This window comes from Leptonychotes weddellii, chromosome 4 (genome assembly GCF_054177405.1).
Source record: "Leptonychotes weddellii isolate Sample4059 chromosome 4, ASM5417740v2, whole genome shotgun sequence".
Classification (NCBI taxonomy): Eukaryota; Metazoa; Chordata; class Mammalia; order Carnivora; family Phocidae; genus Leptonychotes; species Leptonychotes weddellii.
This window is the reverse complement of record NC_138372.1, coordinates 36,923,876-36,947,660: the sequence shown is the minus strand read 5'-3', so window position 1 is coordinate 36,947,660 and position 23,785 is coordinate 36,923,876. Positions and strand designations below refer to the sequence as shown.

Here is a 23,785-nt window from a genome sequence, read left to right as displayed (position 1 = left end):
ATATTATGCAGCTATCAAAAGGAATGAAATCTTGCCATTTGCAACGACGTGGATGGAACTAGAGGGTATTATGCTGAGCGAAATAAGTCAATCAGAGAAAGACATGTATCATATCATCTCACTGATATGAGGAATTCTTAATCTCAGGAAACAAACTGAGGGTTGCTAGAGTGGGGGGGTGGGAGGGATGGGGTGGCTGGGTGATAGACATTGGGGAGGGTATGTGCTATGGTGAGCGCTGTGAATTGTGCAAGACTGTTGAATCACAGACCTGTACCTCTAAAACAAATAATACATTATATGTTTAAAAAAAAGAAGAAGAAGAGAGGAGGAAGGGAAAAAAGGGGGGGAATTCGGAGGGCGTGACGAGCCATGAGAGACTATGGACTCTGAGAAACAAACTGAGGGTTCTAGAGGGGAGGGGGGTCAGGGAATGGATTAGCCTGGTGATGGGTATTAAAGAGGGCACGTACTGAATGTAGCACTGGGTGTTATACGCAAACAATGAATCATGGAACACTACATCAAAAACTAATGATGTAATGTATGGTGATTAACATAATAAAAGAAAAAAAAGTTAAAAAGAAAAAATAGCTGAAAACTTCCCTAATCTGCGGAAAGAAACAGATATCCAGATTCAGGAGGCACAGAGAACCCTCATCAAAATCAACAAAGCAGACCCACAAGACATATTGTAATTAAACTGGCAAAATACACTGAGAAAGAAAATTATTAAATGCAACAAGACAAAAGAAGGCAGTTACATACAAAGGAAACCCCATAAAGCTGTCAGTGGATTTTTCAGCAGAAAATTTCCATGTCAGAAAGGAGCGGCATAATATATTTAAAGTGATGAATGGGAAAAACCTGCAGCCAAGAATACTCTATACAGCAAGGCTATCTATCAATCACAACAGAGAGATAAAAGTATTTCCCAGACAAACTGAAACTAAAGTAATTCATGACCACTAAACCAGCCCTGCAAGAAATATTAAAGGGGACTCTGAGTGGAAAGGAAAGACAAAAAAACGGCAGCATGAAGGTAGGAAACACAAAAGTAGTAAATATTAGTATTTATGTAAAAAGCCAGGCAAGGAACTCACAATATAAAAGGATGTAATATATGATACCATATACCTAAACATGAGGAGGAAAGGAGGAAAGAATGGGTTCAAACTTAAATGACCTTCAACGTAATATAGACTGCTATATGCACAAGATGTTATATACAAACCTAATGGTAACCAAAAATCAAAAACTATTAATCCACAAGGAATAAAGAGAAAGAAATCCAAATGTATCACTAAATAAAACAAGCAATCCATGAAAGAAAGGAAGATAAGCAAGGATCAGAGAAAATCTTCAGATAAGCACAATACCAGTAATAAAAAGGCAATAAATACATTTCTATCAATAATTACTTTGAATAAATGGACTAAACACTCCAATCAAAAGACACAGGATGACAGAATGGATTAATTAAAAAAAAAAAAAAAGACCTATCTATCGATTACTTACAGGAGACTTACTTCAGACCAAAAGACAGCTGCAGATTTAAAGTGAGAGGATGGAGAAACATTTACCATGCAAGTGGATGTCAAAAGAAAGCCAGAGTAGCAATACTTATATCAGACAAAACAGACTTTAAATTGAAGACTATAACAAGAGACAAAGAACACTATATAATAATAAAGAGAACAATCCAACAAGAAGATATAACAATTATAAATATTTATGCACCCAACAGGGGAGCACCCAAATACATGAAACAGTTAATAACCGAACATAAAGGAACTAATCAATAGTAATACAATAACAGTAGGGGACTTTAACACCCCACTTACATCAATCTAAACAGAAAATCAACAAAGAAACAACAGCTTTTAATGACACACTGGACCAGGGGGATTTAACAGATATATTCAGAACATTCAATCCTAAAACAGCAGAATACACATCCTTTTCAAGTGCATATGGAACATTCTCCAGAACAGATCACATATTAGGCTATAAAAAAAGCCCCAACAAATTTTAAAAGATAGAAGTCATACCATGCATCTTTTCTGACCAAAACACTATGAAGTCAAACACAAGAAAAAATCTGGAAAGACCACAAATACATGGAGGTTAAATAACATGCTACTAAACAATGAATGGGTCAACCAGTAAATAAAAGAAGAAATTAAAAAGTACGTGGAAACACAGGAAAATAAAACACAATGACTCAAAACATCTGGGATGCAGCAAAAGTGCTTCTAAGAAGGAAGTTTACAGCAATACAGGCGTACCTCAAGAAGCAAGAAAAAAATCTCAAATAACCAACCTAACCCTATACCTAAAGAAGCTAGGAAAAGACCAAAACAAAGAAAACCTAAAACCAGCAGACGTAAACAAATAATAAAGATTAAAGCAGAAATAGATGAAGTAGAAACTAAAAAAAAACAACAGAACAGATCAATGAAACCAGGAGCTGTTTCATGGAAAAAAATCAATAAAATGAATAAACCTCTACCCAGACATACAAAGAAAAAAAGAAAAAGGACCCAAATAAATAAAATCACAAATGAGAGAAAACAACAAACACCCGAGAAATACAATTATAAGAGAATATTATGAAATACTACATACTAAGAAATTGGACAACCAAGAAGAAATGGATAAATTGTTAGAAACATATTACCTACATAACCAACCAGAACTGAAACAGGAAGAAATAAAAATTTGAACAGACCAATTACCAGCAATGAAATTGAATCAGTAATCATTAAACTCCCAACAAACAAAAGTCCAGACCAGATAGCCTCATGGCAAATTCTACCAAACATACATACATACATGCATTTATTTATTTAATTCATTGCCATGAGAACATAAACATTTATTTTTAGAATTATTTCATTTAAATTTTAGTTAACATACAGTGCAATATTGGTTTCAGGAGTATAATTCAGCGATTCATCACTTACATACAACACCCAGTGCTTCTTACAAGTGCCCTCCTTAATACCCATCACCCATCTAGCCCATCCCCTACCCACCTCTCTCCATCACCCCTCAGTTTGTTCTCTATCATTAAAAGTCCCTTATAGTTTGTTTCTCTCTCTCCTTTTTTTCTTCTTCCCCTTCCCGTATGTTCATCTGTTTCCTTTCTTAAATTCTACATATGAGTGAGATCAAATGGTATTTGTCTTTCTCTGATTTATTTCACTTAGGATAACACACTCTAACTCCATCCACATTGTTTCAAATGGCAAGATTTCAATTTTTGATGGCAGAGTAATATTCCAGTGTGTGTGTGTGTGTGTGTGTGTGTGTGAGTGTGTACACACACACTACCTCTTTATCCATTCATCTGTCAGTGGACATCTGGGCTCTCTGCATTGTTTGGCTATTGTTGATAATGCTGCTATAAACATTGGGGTACATGTACCCCTTTGAATCTGTATGTTGGTATCCTTTGGGTGAATACCTAGTAGTGCAATTGCTGGATCATAGAGTAGTTCTATTTTTAACTTCTGAGGAACCTCCATACTGTTCTCCAGAGTGGCTGCACCAGTTCACATTCCCACTTTCTCTGCATTCTCACCAACACCTGTTGTTTCTTGTGTTGTTCATTTAAGCCATTCTGACAAGTATGAGGTGATATCTCATCGTGGTTTTGATTTGTATTTCCCTGATGATGAGTGATGTTGAGCATCTTTTCATGTCTATTAGACATCTGGATGTCTTCTTTGAAAAAGTGCCTCTTCATGTCTTCTGCTCATTTCTTAACTGGATTATTTGGTTTTTGGATGTTGAGTTTGAAAAGTTCTTTATGATTTTGGATACTAACCCTTTATCAGATAGGTCATTTACAAATATCTTCTCCCAGTCCATAGGTTGCCTTTTAGTTTTGTTGATTGTTTCCTTCACTGTGCAGAAGCTTTTTATATTGATGCAGTCCCAATAGTTTATTTTTGCTACTCTGGAGAAGAGTGTGGAGGTTCCTTAAAAAGTTAAAAATAGGGGGGTGGGAGGATGGGTTAGCCTGGTGATGGGTATTAAAGAGGACATGGTCTGCATGGAGCACTGGGTGTTATACACAAACAATGAATCATGGAACACTGCATCAAAAACTAATGATGTGATGTATGGTGATTAACATAACAATAAAAATTTTTTTTTTAAGTTAAAAATAGAACTACCCTATAATCCAGCAATGGCACTACTGAGTATTTACCCAAAGAATACAAAAACCCTAATTCAAAGGGATACATACACCCCAAAGTTTATAGCAGCATTATTTAAAATAGCCAAATTATGGAAGCAGCCCAACTGTCCACTGATCGACAAATGGATAAAGAAAATGTGGTATGGGGGCGCCTGGGTGGCTCAGTCGTTAAGCGTCTGCGTTCGGCTCAGGTCATGATCCCAGGCTCCTGGGATCGAGCCCTGCATCGGACTCCCTGCTCAGCAGAGAGCCTGCTTCTCCCTCTCCCTCTGCCTGCCGCTCTGCCTACTTGTGCTATCTCTCTGTCAAATAAATAAATTTTAAAAAATCTTTAAAAAAAAAAAAAGAAAATGTGGTATATACATACAATGGAATATTATTCAGCCATAAAAAAGAATGAAATCTCGGGGTGCTGGGTGGCTCAGTCGTTAAGCGTCTGCCTTCGGCTCAGGTCATGATCCCGGGGTCCCAGGATCGAGTCCCACATCAGGCTACCTGCTCAGCAGGAAGCCTGCTTCTCCCTCTCCCACTCCCCCTGCTTGTGTTCCTGCTCTCGCTATCTCTCTCTCTGTCAAATAAATAAAAAATCTTTAAAAAAAAAAAAAAATGAAATCTCGCCATTTACAACTACGTGAATGGAGCTAGAGAGTATAATGCTAAGTGAAATCAGTCAGAGAAAGACAAATACCCTATGATTTCACTCATATGTGTAACTTAAACAAAGCAAAGGAGCAAAGGGAAAAAAAAGGAGAAACACACAGAAACCAAGAAACAGACTCTTAACTATAGAGAACAAACTAATGGTCACCTCAGAGCGGCAGTGGGTGGAGGGATGGGTGAAATATGTGATGGGGGATTACAGAGTATCTTTGTCATGATGAGTAGCAAGTGATTAACATAAAAACTTTTTTAAAAATATAAAAATATTTTTTTAAAAGATTACAGCATGGTAAAAGCATGGATTTGGAGTCAGGCCATACAAACATTTATAAATTTTGACAAGTGCCCTAACATGCCCTAAATGAAAAATAAGGAAGCTCTGCTTTAATGAAATAAGCAATCTCAAAAATGTATATATTTGACAGAGATTTAATTTAGTGCAACCATCCTGGAAGGCAATTTAACTATAAATACCAAAAACCTAAATAAATAAATAAATTATATATATATATACATATATATATATAAAGTGTGTGTACATATATATACACACAGACAGTTTGACACAGAAATACACTTATGAATTGAATTTATTCAGTATCTTCTAGGAAAATAATGGGTTAAGTATGCAAGGATGAATGTCCAAGAATATTCTCTAAAGTAATGTGTATAATAGCAAAATACTGCAAAAACCCCAAATGTATAACAGCATAGCACTGACTCGTAAAATTATTATGCTATAACCACCCCTTGGAATACCATGCAAACATTAAATGAACATTATAAAGAATGAGCAATCACATTTACTTAGACATTCATGATGGATTGTTAATTGAAAAGTGCAGATTACAAAATAGTAGGAGAATTACCTCATTTATATAAAAAGTAATTTTAATCACACAATTAAGAGAAAATACCCTTGAATAATATACTAGAAAATGTTGATTACTTGTAGAAGTAGAGAATAGAGGCTTTTTACATTTTGAGTAAAAAAAGTTAATAGTAAATCTACACAAAACATAGACAATTGATAGCTGATTATATAAGTCCATGCATGCATGGACTTGAAGCTATCTACATATCTAATCTCAATTCTATAAGCACACATTTCAAGTTTTGACCTTTGAAAATTAACACTTCTTCAAAATTGTAACTTAGACTTTTTTAGGATTTCAAAGGCACTGAGGGACACCTGTGTCATCCCAACACAACCACTGCTGCTCCTATACTGGTAAACAATTCATGTTTAGTTTGCCTTGCAACTGTAAGTAAATTACAATTCTGTGAATGTGTAGTGCTGTGCCAGGATTTGATTTTGAGTTACTGCCTCCCCCCACTCAAAAAACTAAAAGACTTTTATAATAAACTCTCTGAAGTTCATTTAAAAAAAATTTTTTTTAAAAACATCTAACAAAATGTCACTTCTTTAATAGCTTTAGAAAGGAGTGATTATCAGTGTGGGCCCCAGGAAGTGAAGGAAAACATCAAATAGACTTATTCTGACATTTAGACAAATCTGCATTTTCTCTCCTACCAAGCATCTCCACCAAAATATTACAGGGAAAGAGGAACCTTAATACACAGTAACATAAGAGAACAACTTTAACAATTATTTAAATTATCTAAGAATTCATAATAATTTAGTAATTTAATACTGAACTAATTACAAACTTCATATTAAAGACATTTAGATTTTATTCATTTAGATTAGAGCTATAAATGGGCTATGGTATGCTAAATCATCTATAAGGAGCACTAAAAACATTGAAAAACTAATAAAATTTGATTACTGGTCCAAAAAAAGAAAAAATTTCTTGAAATAACTCAGAGAGAGAAAAACAAATATTGTATGATCTCACTTACATTTGGAATCTAAAAGAAAATGGAATTCATAGAAACAGATTAGATTGGTGGTTGCTAGGGAGAGTGAGTGAAGGTGATCAAAGTATACAAACTTCCCAAGTATAAATGAATAAATTCTGGTGATCTAATGTGTAACAAGGTAACTATACTTAACAATACTACACTGTATACTTGAAAATAGATAAAAGAGTAAATCTTCAAAGTTCTGATCACACACAAAAAAAGTAACCACATGAGGTGATGGATATGTTAACTCACCTTATTGTGATGATCATTTCACAATATGTATGTGTATCAAATCATCACATTATACACCTTAAATTTACACAATGTTATACATTAGTTATATCTCAATAAAGCTAGAAAAAAGGGAAAAGATAAAAAGTACTTACCACTAAGTCCCAATTATTTTGTTCAAGCAGTGTAATAGCTTCATCAATGTTTTCAATGCCAGTACATGCCTGGAAGCAAAGTGAAAATTTTAGATACAAGTTTGGGAATGGGGAGGTGAATCTTAAAAAGATAAAAAGCATAATGTGTTATTTCAGTTTTAGAAAGGTATATGAATAAAGCCACTAAATGCCTAACACTTCTGAGCAATTTACAAATATGGTTTGAAAATTGTTAATTACAAAATAAATTTACATTGCACTGAAACAAAAGACAATAAATTAAAGCAATAAAAGAAAGTATGTTTAAATGTTGAGCTTTGGAGCCCAGAATGATCTCGAGATTTCTAATTGCCCAGAACTTTTATTAAAAAGTTTCTGATGGGGCTCCACACTGGGCATGGAGCCTACTTTTAAAAAAAACGTTTCTGACAGACAACCATATAAAACGAACTGCAATCCATACCTTATACCTTATACTTTATACAAAATTTAACTTAAAATAAGTAACAGATTTATTTTTATTTATTTATTTTTTTAGATCAGGATTTCTTTTTATTCCTTGTTGGTTTAAAATGGCTAATCAGAATAAAAAATAAGAGGGCCTCTGTCTAGAGGCTGGGGTCTCCCCTTTTTAGAGGTTAGAACCCAGGTACCCCCACTACCCAGCACCATACTGAGGCGGGCTGAGGGGTAACCCCCAAGGGACAATCGGAGGGGCCTAGGCCTGCCACTCCTTCTCTCTATCCCGTTTTTGGCATGTGATGAAAAATATTGCTTTTTGGATTCGTCTCTCCCAGCCTTGGATTTAAAAATAATGTTAACTGTATGAGTTGGGGGAAGGCTCTGAGGGGACTAAAGAAGCCCACACTAATCCCTCTCCCCTAAGAAGGGGGGGCATTATCCAATATTGTTTCTGGAGCTCAGTCAAGCTCTTTTCCTGATCTTCCCACCACCACCAAAGTCATGGGGCTGTGACTCCTTTCCTGGGGAAACTAAGTGCCAATGAACCTAGAAAACTAACTCTCCTCTCCAAATCCTTCCTTCCTCTGACCAAGACCCCCAGACTCGCCTCTCCCAAGGTTTCTTTCCTGATCACTATGCACCAACAACAGGGGGGTGCGGTTTCCTTAGTTGGTAACTGGGACAAAAGAGAGGGAACCACTGGGAAAAGGAAGACTTCGATGGATGTCTCCGCGTCTTTCCTGCTGGTCTGAGGAACGGAAGAGTAAGATACCCCTCCTCCTACATACCCCTCCCTCATTTTCCCATCCCAGGATAGATACATAATTTCTTTGATATTTATAATATATATATATAGATATATATATGTACACACACACACCTGGTAATGCAGAGGAAAAAAACAGAATCCATAACAATAATAAAAAAAAATTATTTCTGGTTTAAAAATGATCTGGTTCCCTCCAGGGCGAGCAATTGCACAAATGTCCACTGAGTCTGGTCCAGGGGTTAAAGAAGGGAAGGTCTTAAAAGGTGAAGGGGGTTGCTACCCCAGTCTCAGGGCCCCAACTCTCTGACTCCCCATCCCCACTGCATTTTATAAAACGCTCCTCATCCTCTTGGAATCGGTGGTTTAAAAAAATGTCCATGCAGGGGAGGGGAACCCCTTGAGGAAAGGAAGGTGGCCACCTGGGGCCCTTTGATGTAGGGGCAGAGGCATGGGGGGAAGGGAGGTGCCGAAGGCTCACACAGAAATCTCATAGGTGGTACCACCCACCCCTGACACCTTCTTGACTCCGCCCCTTGTGGGGCTGCTGAGAGGCAGAGCCTATACTCTTGGGCTGCCCATTGGATTTGCTGTAGGCGGTCTTGAGCTGTACTTCATCTTTGGGTGTCCATAACGGCTGCAAGGCTACTTCCTCTGCCTCAGAGACACCAGCTGGGGTGACACCGGCTTTTTGGCTGCTGTAAGACACAGATCGGCCCAGGTATGGGGCGGCTGGGCCTGGTTCAGGGGACCCTAGTCCCCGGCCCCTTAGCCCATCTGGCTTGCCAAAACGGGGGGCAGCTGGGCGTCCCAGTGGAGTCTTGACCAAGGGTGATCTCTTTGAATCATCTGAGGAGGAACTAGTGCGAGGGGCATGGCCTGAGCCCGGCGTTGACTGAATGCCTGAGTCCCCCAAGCCTGGTTCTTCTCGTGGCCTGGGAGTGGGGGTGACTGGCGTAGCAGCTTCTCTCATTCCTGGAGGGAGGCCACAATATGGCGCGACAGACTGTCGTACCAGACCGGGGAGGGCTCTCGGTGTGTTGGGCCGGTTGGCACCAAACGTGGGTGCCTCTTGGCTTCCCGCTGCTGGGCCAGCCGGGCTGACAGGAAGGGAGAGGTGTAGCCTAAAGGTGGGTCTGGCTCAGGCCCTGCCTGCACGGACTCGAAATTGGGGCTGTCCGAAGGAGTGAACAAGCTGTCGTAAGACAGGCTTCCGTTGCATGTCTGGTTGGCCAGGCTCTTATAGGAGGTGGAGGTTGTGCTCTCTGAACAAATGGACTGCAACTGGCCCAGCTCAAAGCCAGTGTCCTGGGCTGACTTGAGGCTGGAGGAGTGTGAGCCGCTGGATAGTGGCTCGAAGTGAAAGCTTTTGCCAAAGGTGGGAGAACGGAAGCTCTCTGGCTCTAAGCTGGGCTCCAAGCGGTAGCTGGGATGGCAGCTGCTCTCTGCAACTGAGGTCGGCTCCTTCAAGGTGTCCCCACGACTCAACTTGGCGCTGGAGGAATGAGGCATGGTGGCTGACGTACTGCTGCTACTGTAGCCCAACTGGTACTTGTACATGGTAGGTGTGCGAGGGCTGTCCTTGCCCAGGAGGCTGCCATCCTCATTAGTAGCCAGGCTGAGGTGTGTTAGTAGCCCCATGTAACGGCTCAAGTCCGGCTTAGGAGGATATGGGGGTTCAGCATCTGTAGACTGGCTCTCTGTGATCTCCAAGCTTCCCTTAGACTTGCTTCTCCTCAGCTCTCCCTGGATGCCATTGTCCATGATCTTCACAGTTATCTGCCCATCTGACACTTCTGGTCGAAGGAAGGGAGGTCTGATGACAATCGTCTTCTCTTTCTTTGGTCTCCCCAAATACCTGGGTGCTGGGGAACTGCAGAGCACACGGCTGACATTGTTACAGCAGCCACTGGTGAAGTGGTTCACACCTCCTCGGAATTTACCTGTAACCTGTTCATTGGTTGTGCATCCCCTAGCCACCAGCACCACATGAAATCCCGTGAGGCCAGCTACGGGGATGAAGAATAAGCCAGCCACACACATCACTGTCATTGTGACAGCCGTGCGGACCCCTGAGAGTTCCTCCATGTGGTAGAGGACATAGAGGAGGCCAAAGCCAAACACACCCATGATGTGTGCTGTCAGGGAGAGGAGGAAAAGGAAGAAATAGCGGTAGTTCCGGCGACCGATACAGTTGTTCACCCAGGGGCAGTGATGGTCAAACTCCTCCACACAATTGTCACAGACACTGCAGTGGGAACATCGAGGAGGACAGTAGAAACGGCAGGTGGCATACCACTTCATGCACACCTGGATGCCCTTAATCTCCACTGTTTTGTAAAGGGGAGCTCGGAAGTCATCTTCCTTGTCTTCATTCTCCTCAGCTCGAAGGAAAATCCCTGGGTCCATGAAGGTGGCCATGCTGAAGTCGGCCAGCACAAAGAGAAAAACCACCGCATTGCAGATGGGCACTGCAGGTGACACATAGAGGCTTAGTCCTGGACAGGTAAAGGCAAAGAAAAGGGTCGTAGCTCCCACTAAGCAGATGGTGGCTGCTGAGACCGGAACATACTTGCTGGGCTTGAATCTCTTTCCAGACACTGCGGGCATGTTGGAGCTCTGATGGGAGGTCTGCCCTGCCGCATAGCCCAGGCCCACACAGTGGCAGAACAGACAAGAAAATGGGATGAGGGGAACAACGGAGAAAAAGAGTACAGAAGGAAACCGGGAAACAGAAATTTAAAATTATCACCCTTCCCCCTCCCAAAGAAAACCAAAGGTCAGAAGATCTCAAATGAAGGAAAACACATGGGAGGGGGAAAGGTGATTCCAAATGATGAATAACCACTCCCCAGAACAAGGCAAGAGGGAGAGATTAAGAAACACAACTTGTACAGTTTAAAAACTGGAGACAAACAGTAGGCTGTACAGATGCAAATGGTTGCAGGTGGAGAACATGGGCCGTCAGACAGGTCAGGGAATAGCTCATGGATGGAGGCAAGTCTTCAAAGGGCAAGCAGGGAGAATATCAGGGTAGGGGAGACCACTTCGGGCAAGGAAAAATTCTTCTGAGGAGACACTCTAGCACCTAAACGACTACCACACTCCACCAAATGTGAGCTGCACCTAAAAGAGGTGTGCCCTGTGTTTCTATTTTAATCCAAAAGGGAATCTGAGGCCCCTTCCAGTTTTAAAGAGAAGCTTTTTTTACTGCACTCCTTGTCCCTTTTAGGCAGTTTTCTCAATGCCACCACTCCCACACCTTGACTTCAGGGCTTGTAGTCTGGCAATGGTGGTTTAATTTTATTTATTTTCTTTTGCTGGCTAAAGGTGGGCCGCAGCTGTTAGAAGGTTGAGTTGTAAATCCTTTTCTTCCAAGGGGGAGGGAAAACAGAGAGAGAGAGCACGAGCAAGCTTGTCTGTCTTCAATCTCTTCTTGTTATTCCCAAGCCCTTTAAGGGCTCCGTTTCCTATCGAGTTCATGCAAACTAAAGGGAAACGTAAAATCCCTGAATCCATGTTCTTCCCAATTAACAAAATAAGATGAAGAAATCAATTCCACTCAATGATAGTTCTAAAACGGTACTGTGGATGAAAGCAAAGTTCCAAAGAGGTCCCTGTTTCCAGGTTAGTCACTGTCTTTGATCTTCTTCAGTCTTGGGCTTTCTAGATGCAGAATTAAACTGGGTTACAGTGCCTCACCCCCGGCGCGGTTCCCGTCACCGCCGCCGTCGTTGTCGCCGCCGCCTCCCGGCAGTGCCGTCCGGCCTCTCAGAGGCCGCACGCGGCCCCGGCACGCTCCACGCCCGCCCCCGCCCGGCAACGCTCGTCTTCGAGCCGGCGCGCAGCCATTGCCCTCAGCGCCGGGTCTCGAGCCCCTAAATAACAGATTTAAAGTAAAACCTAAAACTCTAAGACTTGCAGATCTGTGCTGTCTGCTATGGTAACCACTAGACGTATATGGCTAGTGAGCCCTTGAGATGCGCCTCAACTGACTTAATACGTGCTGTGTTAAATACCCATGAGAGCAGGACTTAGTACAAAAATAATGTATTCATCTAGAACTAATGATGTAATGTATGGGGATTAACATAAGAATAAAAAAAAAACTTAAAAAAATAAAAAAAATGTAAATAAATACTTATTAATTTTTCATGGCATCTGGCTGGCTCAATCAGTAGAGCGTGCAATGCTTGATTTCAGGGTTATAAGTTCAAGCCCCACGTTGGATATAGAGATTACTTAAAAATAAAATCTTTAAATATAGTAATAATAATTTTCTATTCAATGTGTATTGAGATGACCATTTTGGAAATGTTGGCTTAATTAAAACATAACGTTTAAATTAATTCCACCTGCTTCTTTTTACTTTTTTAACATGAATACTAAAAACGTTTTAATTATTTATGACTTTCGTTCTATTTTTAGTACTGAAAACATAGGAAGAAATCTTTATGAGCTTTAGATACAACAGCAAAAGCAAAACCCAAAAACTCGATAAAATGGACTTCTTTAAAATTAAGAACTGTTCTTTGAAAGACACTGTTAAGAGAATGAAAAGGCAAGCCAGACTGGGAGAAAATAACTGCAAAACACATCTAACAAAGGACTAATAACCACAATATAAGAAGAATTCTCAAAACTCTATTAAAATAAATAATAAATAGCTAAAGATTTCAACAGAAAATTCCCTAAAGAAGATATACAAATATACATGAAAAAATGCTCAACAGCATTAGTCAATAGGGCTCAGTCATTAAGCATCTGCCTTCAGCTCAGGTCATGATCCCAGGGTACTGGGATAGAGCCCCGCATCAGGCTCCCTGCTCTGCGGGAAGCCTGCTTCTCCTTCTCCCACTTCCCCTGCTTGTGTTCCTGCTCTCGCTCTCTCTCTCTGTCAAATAAATAAATAAAATCTTTAAAAAAAAGAAAAATATAAAACAAACACAGATTCCCCTTCCATACATTAGAGTGCTAAAATCCAAAACACTAACAATATCAAGTGATGGTAAGGATGCAAAAAATCAGAACTCTCATACATTGACAATATGTGTGATGTACACATGTATCTCAAAATTATGTGGCCACTTTACAAAACAGGTTAGCAATTTTTTTTTTAAAGATTTTATTTATTTATTTGAGAGAGAGAGAATGAGAGACAGAGCACGAGAGGGAAGAGGGCAGAGGGAGAAGCAGACCCCCTGCTGAGCAGGGAGCCCGATGCGGGACTCGATCCCGGGACTCCAGGATCATGACCTGAGCCGAAGGCAGTCGCTTAACCAACTGAGCCACCCAGGCGCCCCCAGGTTAGCAATTTCTAAGAAAGTTATAACACAGTAATCCCACTTCCTAGGTATTTACTTATCCAAAAGAAATTAAAACTACGTTCACATGAAATTATAAAATGAAAGTTTACAACAGCATTATTCATAATCACTGAAAACAGAAGACACCCCAAATGTCCTTCAACTATACATTCATATAACAGAAAACTACTCAGCAACAAAAATGAACAAATTATTGATTTGAACTCAAAACGATGTGGAGAAATCCTCAAATGCATTATGCTAAGTGAAAGCCAGGCTCAAAAGGATACATACTGTATAATTCCACTTACATGACATTTTAGAAAAGACAAAATTATAAAAACAGAAAACATATTTATTATTACCAGAGGCTTGGGGTAGGAGTAAGGGTTGATAACAAGCATTAAGAGGGAAATCTGGGGAGTAAGGGGAACAAAATTTGATTCCTGGATACCATAAAAATGCAACAAAGCAAACAAGACATTAAAAAATGCAATCCTTATTTTAAGCTGAATGAAAAAACAGGAACAACCCAAAGGTTCTAAAATACTCCTAAAAGCAGCTAAGAAGAGTTAAGATAGGGCAGAAGCTGCACAGGAGGAACAGGAGAGAAAAACTATAGGGGGTAACTGTGAGCCTAACAACAACAAATATCAGAAAGCACCAGCAAAATACACTTCCTCGATGACATCACCCTTTTTTCCCCTCAGAAAAACATGTAGGAGGTAGTTCCAAGAGCCTATCCCCTCCATAGAAACACCTAAAAATGGAGCAAAAACTGTCAGAATCAAATTTCTCAGAACTCTGGAAATTAGTCAAAGGTTTACATCAATCAAACAAATGCTGAAACATGAAAAGGTACTTCAAAACAGTGTGAAAGCTTTGCGATGTTTTTATTTCCCTTTCCCCACTCCTGGCTCTGTGGCAGTCTTGAATATACTAGCCCACATTCCAACAGTTGAACCCTGGTTCTAGAGGGAGCAGAGCAGACTCTGTTCTCAAAGAATTTTTGTCTGCTGTGACCTGTACAGGGCTACCTGAAGGACTGACTCAAGGCTCTCTCCTTTATTTTATCAACTTGAAAATCTCTTAGTACAGAAAAGCAGCTATGCAGAGGGCATTCTTCAGGAAAAAAAAAATTTTTTTTTCAAGATTTTATTTATTTGACAGAGAGAGACACAGCGAGAGAGGGAACACAAGCAGGGGGAGTGGGAGAGGGAGAAGCAGACTTCCTGCTGAGCAGGGAGCCCGATACAGGGCTCGATCCCAGGACCCTGGGATCATGACCTGAGTCTAAGGCAGGCACTTAACGACTGAGCCACCCAGGCGCCCCTCTTCAGAGAAATTCTTAAGGCAAATGAAAACCTCACTATCACCTGGGACAAAATATTCCAGTTGAGGCAAACAACAAGACATGCCAAAAACCTGAAAGAAAAAATGGCAAGAGAGTTTCTTTGGGAAATTAGGACATTAAAAAACACTGGGAATTTAGAAAGCCATGCATATGTGCAAGGCAAGAAACCTACTCAGAGAAGACCTGAGAAAACTACTGGCTCATCTCTAGGCTCAGCACAAACAGGAAGTAAAGACAGACGTGTAAACAGCCTAAGTGTTAGAGCGCTCCAACACAGAGCCAGTCTGCAAAGACTAAGAAAGGATTTTCTTCCTTCTCTTTTTTTCTCTTTTGTTTCTTTTTATTTTCTTTTTTTACTTCAGATATTCAAGGAAATCTCTCTCATACTACTAGCAGACCACAGCTAAAGAAGAAAAGATTTCAGAGACCATTATGTACCAAATGTCTGTGCCCCACCCCCATATACACACCAAAACTCATATGTTGAACCCCTAATCCCCACTGTGATGGTACTGAGAGATGGGGGGGGGGCCTCTGGGAGATAATCAGGTTTAAATGAGGCCATGAAGGTGGGGCCCTCATAATGGGATTAATGCCCCCTTATAATGGGATTAGTGCCTCTTAGAAGAAGAGACACCAGTGGGTGTTTCCTTTCTCTCTGTCTCTGTGTCTCTGTCTCTCTTTCTCCCTGCCATGTGAGAGCCAAGGGAGAAGGTGGCCATCTGCAAGTCAGGAAGAGTTCTCACCAGAAACCAATCATGCTGGCAACATGATCTCAGACTTTCAGCCTTCAGAATTATGAGAAAATAAATCTGTTCTATGATATGTTGTCATGGTAGCCCAAGCAGACTAAGACAGAGTCAGCTCATCACCAAAATAATTACAAAAATAGTTTAGAAAAGTCCGTAAACAGGCAACAACCCACAGAAAGCAACAAAAAACAAACTATAAGGTGGAGGAGGAAGAATCTGATTTCCAGAGTTATTACATTATAATATTTAAAATAATCACTTTTTAAAAAGGAAATAGTGATGTATGCTAAGAAATAAGAAAGTATGACTCCTTCAAAGGAGAAACAGACAGAAACTGTGCAGAAGAAGAGAAATTAGACTTACTGGGCAAAGACTTTCAATCATCATCTTAAATATTCTCAGAGTTCAAAGAATCCATGAACAAAGAGCTAATGGGAACCAGAAAAACAATGTGTCAACAAACAGAGACTATCAATAAAGAGATACAAATTACTTCAAAAGGAACCAAAGAAAAAAATTCTGGGGCTGAAAAGTACAATAACTGAAATGAAAAACTAACTACAGGGTTTCAATAGCAACTCGGAGAAAGCAGAAGAAAGATCAGAGAACTTGAAGGTAGATCAAATGCAATTATCTAGTCTGGGGAGCACAAAGAAAAATGAAAGAAGAAAAATGAACATAAAGAAGGAGAGATGGAGCTGTACAGGGAACAGTTTTTATATACTACAGAAGCTAAGCTGGTATTAATTCAAAATAGATTGTTATAAATTGGACAGGCTATATATAACCCCTAGAGTAACCACTAAGAAAATAACTAAAAAATATACAGAAATAGATGAGAGAGGAATCAAAACAGTACAATACAAAAAAGTCAACTAAACAAAAAGGAGACATAGTAAAGAATTGAGAAAATTGAGGAAAAAAGAATGATAGGCCAAAAACAAATAGCAAAATAGCAGAACTAAAGGCATTCTTATCAGTAATTATTTTAGGTGTAAATGGATTAAACTCTCCAATAAGAAGGCAGAGATTAGCAGAATGGATAAAAAGACATGATCCAACTATATGCTGTCTACAAAAGACTCACCTCAGATCCAAAGATACAAAGAGGTGAAAAGTGAAAGAATGGAAAAATACATGTGCAATTAATAACCAAAAGAAAGGTTGGCTGGCTATCCTAATATCAGATAAAGTAGAGTTTAACTAAAAAAATTTTATAAGAGAATAAAAAGGACATTATATACTGATAAACAATTCATCAAGAAGATATAAAAATAAGAAATATATACATACCTAATAACAGAGCTTCCAGAATAAATGAAAAAATTGACAGAATTGAAAGGAGAAATAGACAGTTTTACAACAACAGCTGGAGATATCAGTGTCCTACCTTCAATAAACATCAATAAAGAAATAGAGAACTTGAAAAATAGTATAAACTGAATAGATAAAATATTTATAGAACACTCTACCCGAAAAAAACATAAATACATATTTTTCGCAAGTGTGGATGGAACATTCTCTAAGATAGAACATATGAAAACAAGTTTCAATGAATTTTAAAAGACTGAAATCATACAAAATATATTATGACCAAAAGGGAACTTATACCTGTAAATATCTTCTTAAAAAGAAGATTTAAGGGGCACGTGGGTGGCTCAGTCAGTTGAGCGTCCAACACGTTGTTTCAGTTCAGGTCATGATCTTAGGGCCATGGGATCGATCTACACATGTGGCTCTGAACTCAGTGCAGAGTCTGCTTGTCTCACTCCCTCTGGTTCCTCCCCCCACTTGGATACTTTCTCTCTCTCAAATAAATAAAATCTTAAATAAAAAAAGATTTAAAATCAATAGTCTAACTTTATACCTTAAGGAACAGGAAAAAAAAAAACTAAAAGCAAGCAAAAGGAAGAAAATAATAAAAATTAGAGACTAATAAAACAAAGAATAGAAAAAAATAGAGAAAATCAAAAAAACCAAAGACTGATTCTTCAAAAAGATTAACAAAGTTGACAAACCTTTAGCTAGACTGAATAAGAAAAAAAGAGAGAAGACTCAAATTACAAAAACCAGAAGTGAAAGCAGGAATATTACTACTGACCTCACAGAAATAAAAATATGAAAATAATACTATGAATAATTACATTTCAACAAATTAGATAACCTATATGAAATGAAAGAAATTCCTAGAAACATAATATCTACCAAAACTGACTCAAGAAGAAACAGAAAATCCAAATTGACTTATAACAAAGAGATTAGATCAGTAATCAAAAGCATCCCATTAAAGAAAAGCCAAGGACCAGATGGCTTCACTGCTGAATTCTACCATATAAAGAATTAACACTAGGGTGCCTGGGTGGCTCAGTTGGTTGGGCGACTGCCTTCAGCTCAGGTCATGATCCCAGGGTCCTGGGATCGAGTCCCGCATCGGGCTCCCTGCTCTGCGGGGAGCCTGCTTCTCCCTCTCCCACTCCCCCTGCTTGTGTTCCCTCTCTCGCTGTGTCTCTCTCTGTCAAATAAATAAATAAAATCTTTAAAAAAATAAAATAAAATAAATAAAATAAAATAAAATAAAAAAAAAAAAGAATTAACACTAATCTTATAAATCTTCCCCAAAAGACTAAAGAGGGAAAACTTCCTAAGTCATTCTATGAGGTCAGAAGCATCCTAATAACAAAGTCAGACAAAGCACAAAAAAAGAAAACTACAGACCAATATCCATTGTAGATATAGATGCAAAAATCCTCAACAAAATACTAACAAACCAGAACATATTAAAAGGGGATTTATTCCAGGATTGCAAAAGTGGTTCAACACAGAGGAATCATTACACCCATATAAAGACTGAAGGAAAGACAAAACAAAATAAAATCAGTTCAAACAATGCAGGAAAAGTATTTGAAAAATCCAATGTTTCATGATAAAAACACGTAAATTATGAATAAAGGGAACTTCTTTGACATAAAAGATATCTATGAAGAACCTACAACTAATAACATACTCAATGATGAAAGACTAAAAACCTTTACCCTAAGATCAAGAACAAGATAAGAAAGCCCACCCTTTCCACTTCTATGCAACATTATATTGGAAATTCTAGCTGGATCAATAAGGCAAGAAAAAAAAAATAAAACACATCAAAATCAGAGCAGAAGAAGTAGAACTACCCTTATTCCCAGATATGATCTTAAACATAGAAAATTCTAAGGACTACACACACACACACACACCTGTTAGAGCTAATAAATTCAGCAAAGTTGCAGGATAAAAGATCAACACACAAAATTTAGTTGTATCTCCATACACTAGCGATGAATAATCTGGAAAGGATAATAAGAAAATAATTCCATTTATGATATGGTCTAAATGAATAAAATATATAGAAATAAATTTAACCAAGGAAGTAAAAGACATTTATACTGAAAACTATAAAACACTGCTCAGAGAAATTTTAAAATACCTAAATAAGTGAAAAGGCATCCAATGTTCATGGCTTGGGAGACTTAGTACCATTAAGAGGATAATACTTACTACCCAAAGAAATGTACATTTCAATGCAATCCTTATCAAAATTCCAAGAGCCTTTTTTGTAAAATGGAAAAGCTGATCCTCAAATTCAAAGAGAAATTCAAGGGGCCCAGAAGAGTGAAAACAATCTTGAGGGGAAAAAAAAAAAAAAAAATCAAAGTCAAAAGACTCACAATTCCTGATTTCAAAGCTTTCTACAAAGCTACAGTATCCACTGTGATACTGACATAGGAGAGACATATATATAACGGACATGTATACATATATATACAGACATATATATACTAACAGAACTGAGAGTCCAAAAATAAACCCATACATCTATAGCCAAATGATTTTTGAAAAAGATGCCAAAACAATTCAATAGGTAAAGAACAGTTTATTCATCAAACAGTGCAGAGACAACTGGATATTGATGCAGTGCCCTTCCCTTTTTCACTATTTATTACTGCATATGTTAGATTTTTCTGGATCAGTTTTTTTTCCCCAGGAGATTCCCAGTGAGAAAGACCCAGAATATTCCTTCAGGTACCACCAACTGGTTTTTTTCTCTGCCACAAAAGATAAGCCAAATCTTTAAATATATTTCCTTTGTATGATTCTTTTTATAGTTCTAGACTGCTGTTAACTGTGCATAGTCCCTCATTCAGAACTAGTCATTAGTAATTAGAAAGTACATTAAATTTTTCTGGCTCATATTTTTTAATATCTGTCTCTACTGGTCCCTTCATTTCCCATTTCTTGCCTACACCTCTCCTTGCAGATCTATCTGGTTCTACCCTTGCTTTCCTAGATAGAATACTGGTTTTTTAAAACAGGGAATATTAGTTTGTACTACAATGAACCCCTTACCATGAAGAAATACATCTTTCAAAATTGAACTGAAATTCACATAAAATTAACCAATTTAAAGTATACAAGTCAGTAGTGCGTAGTAGTACGTTTAGGGTGATACAACCACCACCTTTATCAAGTTCTGAACCATTTTCATTACTCTGAAAGAAAACCTCATGCCTGTTACACAGTCACTCCCCATTCTTTCCTCCTCCCAGTTCCTGGCAATGACCACTTTGCTTTCTGTTTCTATGGATTTAACCCTTCTGGAGGTTTCATATCCATGGAATCATACAATATGTGACCTTTTGTGTCTGGTTTTTTGACTTAGTATGTTTTTGAGATCATCCACATTGTAGCATGTATCAATATTTCCTTCCTTTTATGTATGTCTATAGTATATTTTTTATCCATTTATGCACTGATGGGACAGTTAGGTTGTCTCTATATTTTGAGTATTAAGAATAAATACTGCTATGAGCATTTATGTACATATTTTTTAGATAGATGTTTTTAATTTTCTTGGATATATATCAAGGAGTAGAACTGTTGGGTCATATGGTAACTATGCTTAACTTTTTGAGGAGTCACCAAACTGTTCTCCACAGCATGAATCATTTTACCTTCCCATTAGCAGTGTATGGGGGTCCGATTGCCAATGGTAAATTTTGTTATGTAAAATTGGCCACAATTTTTTAAAAAAGAAAAAAGCCTTCTCCCTACTGAATTACTTTCGTAACTGTCACAAGTCAATTAGTTACACCTGTGAATCCATTTATGGACTCTATTGTGTTCTATTCATCTATATATATATGTCTAATCTCCTGCCAGTAAGGATACCATATTTATATTAAATCTTGGGAAGAGATTAAGTATCTTTGCTGTTTTTCAAAAAATTTTTAGCTATCGCAGGTCTTTTCTTCTCCATATAAATGTAGGATCACTTTGTCAATTTCTATCCAAAAACCCAGCTAGGATTTTTACTGGGATTACAGCGACTATAATCAATTGGGGGAGAAGTGATATCTTAACAATACTGAGACTTCTGATGAATAAAAATCTGTCCATTTAATTTTTCTTTATTTTCTCAGTAATATTTATCTCATACATGTTTTAACTTATCCCCAAGTGTTTTCTGAATGCTATTGTAAGTGGTATTTTTAATTTAAAGTTATTTTTTAAATTTTTAAAATTACATACTGATTTACTTTAGTTTTTCCTGTAGATTCCTTATGATTTTAACTGCACAAAACCATGTCATACAACAATAATAATACTTTTTTCTTCTTCATTTTCAATTTACAAACTGAAGTCTTTCCTTTCCTTTCTTTGACTTATTACACTGGATAGAACTTCCAGTAAAATGCTGAATAACGGGGGAGGAGCAAGATGGAGGGGGAGTAGGAGATCTAAATTTCGTCTAGTCCCAGGAATTCAACTAGACAGGGACCAAACCATTCTAAACACCTACGAACTCAACAGAAGATCGAAGAAAAGAATAGCAGCAACTCTCTGAACAGAAAAGCGACCACTTTCTGCAAGGTAGGACGTGCAGAGATGTGAATCCGAGGCAATATTCGTGAAGACAGACGGTGGGGGAGTGGGCCTCTGTCAGCCACTACCGGCAGGTGATAGAGCAGCAGAGCACAAAATCAGAACTTTTAGAAGTCGGCTCTGCTGAGGGACGTCGCTCCAGTGGCTAAGCGGACGGTGGAACCCTCGCTGGGACAGTGTGGTCTCAGGACCCTCGGAGTCACAGAAAGAGCAGGGATGCCTGATTGCGGCACAGCTCCCAGGTATCCGAGCAGGGAAGCTGGCTGCAGAGATGGAGCCGAGGAGTGGGCTCTCAGCTCAGGGTTGCCATAAACTGTGATCCCCAGCACAGTCGGGCCACTGCTCTTCCAGAAGGGACCCAACAAGCGGCAGATCAGGGGAGACTCCCATTCCTCCCCCGGGAGGAGTGGCCCAGGAGCACATGGAAGGGATCTGCTGGATTTGGAGACTCCAAATGGGGTCATATGCCAGAGACAGGAACACTCGGTCACTGGCCGGGTGAGCACGGAGTGCAGCCAGAGACCAGGGAGACGGGAGTGATTGACTGCTTTTCTCTGGGGGCTCACTGAGGAACGGGGCCCCGAGTTCTTGGCTCCTCCAAGGGGGAGATTGGGAGGCCGCCATTTTCACTCACCTCCTCCAAAGCTGTACGGAAAGCTTGCAGGGAACAAAAGCTCCAGAGAGCAAACCGAGCAGATTACTTAGCTGGGACCAGGCAAGAGCGGGGAAATTCCACCTCAGGCAAAGACATTTGGGAACCACGGCAACAGGCCCCTCCCCCAGAAGATCAGCAAGAATAGCCAGCCAAGACCAAGTTTACAGATCAATGAGAAGAGCAGAACTCCAGAATTTATGGCTTTTTTGCCATGATTCTTTAGTCTTTCAAAGTTAATTTTTTTTTAACTTTTTCTTTTTTTTTTTTTCCAAGTTTTTCTTTTTCCATTTTCAACCAATATCTTATCAATCCCTTTTTTAAAAAATCTTTTTTATTTCTCATTTTTAGAGTCATACTTTATCCCTTCATAGTAGTTAACCTTATTTTTGGTATACATATGTAAGTTGTTCTCTCTTTAAAATTTTGGGATACAGTTTCTTCTAACAGATCAAAATATACCCTAAATCTCGTGTATGGCTTTTTCTAGTATGCCTGATCACATTCTCTCCCTTTCTTTTTTTTAAATCCTCTTCTTTCTTTATTCAACCAACTTCTTATCTTATCATTCCTTTTATAAAATCTTTTATAACTTTCATCTTTATAATCATATCCCATCCCTTCATCGTATTTACCCTTAATTATGTACATATATAGTTTTTCTTTCTTTAAAATTGTGGGAGGCACTTTCTTCTAACAGACCAAAATACGCCCAAAATCTAATGTGTGGCTCTGATCTATGCACCAGCATGATCATATTTGATCATATTCTGCTTTTTTAAATTTTGTTTTTGTTTGTTTTTATCTTTTTCTTTTTTTTTCTTTTCTCTTTCTTTCTCTTTTGCCAGTTTCAGGTCTCTTCTGATTTGTTTAGTGTATATTTTCTGGGGGAGTTGTTACCCTGTTAGCATTTTGTTCTCTCATTCATCTATTCTCTGGATAAAATGACAAGACAGAAAAAAAAAAAAGGCAGTACCAACTGCCAGGGACCTAATCAACAGTGACATTAGTGAGATGCCGGAATTAGAGTTCATAATGATGATTTTAAAGATACTAGCTGGGCTTAAAAAAAGCATGGAAGATATTAGAGAAACCCTTTCTGGAGAAATAAAAGAACTAAAATCTAACCAAGTTGAAATCAAAAAGGCTATTAATGAGGTGCAATCAAAAATGGAGGCTCTAACTGCCAGGATAAGTGAGGCAGAAGAGAGAATTAGTGAAATAGAAGACCAAATGATGGAAAATAAAGAAGCTGAGAAAAAAGAGAGATCTGGATCTCTCTACTACTGGATCACGAGGGCAGAATTCGAGAGATAAGTGATACCATGAAATGAAACAATATCAGAATAATTGGGATCCCAGAAGAAGGAGAGAGAGTGGCAGAAGCTATATTGGAGCAAATTATAGCAGAGAACTTCCCTAATTTGGGGAAGGAAACAGGCATCAAAA

The 23,785-nt window shown here is 38.7% G+C and overlaps 1 protein-coding gene and 1 pseudogene across 2 annotated transcripts in view; one reads left to right on the top strand and one right to left on the bottom strand.

Moving 5' to 3' along the window:
* FAF1 (Fas associated factor 1) overlaps positions 1 to 23,785 on the top strand; it is a 466,200-nt gene that overhangs the window by 59,617 nt on the left and 382,798 nt on the right. The window lies entirely within an intron of this gene.
* Positions 8,476 to 11,060, bottom strand: LOC102746160 (palmitoyltransferase ZDHHC5 pseudogene; annotated as a pseudogene).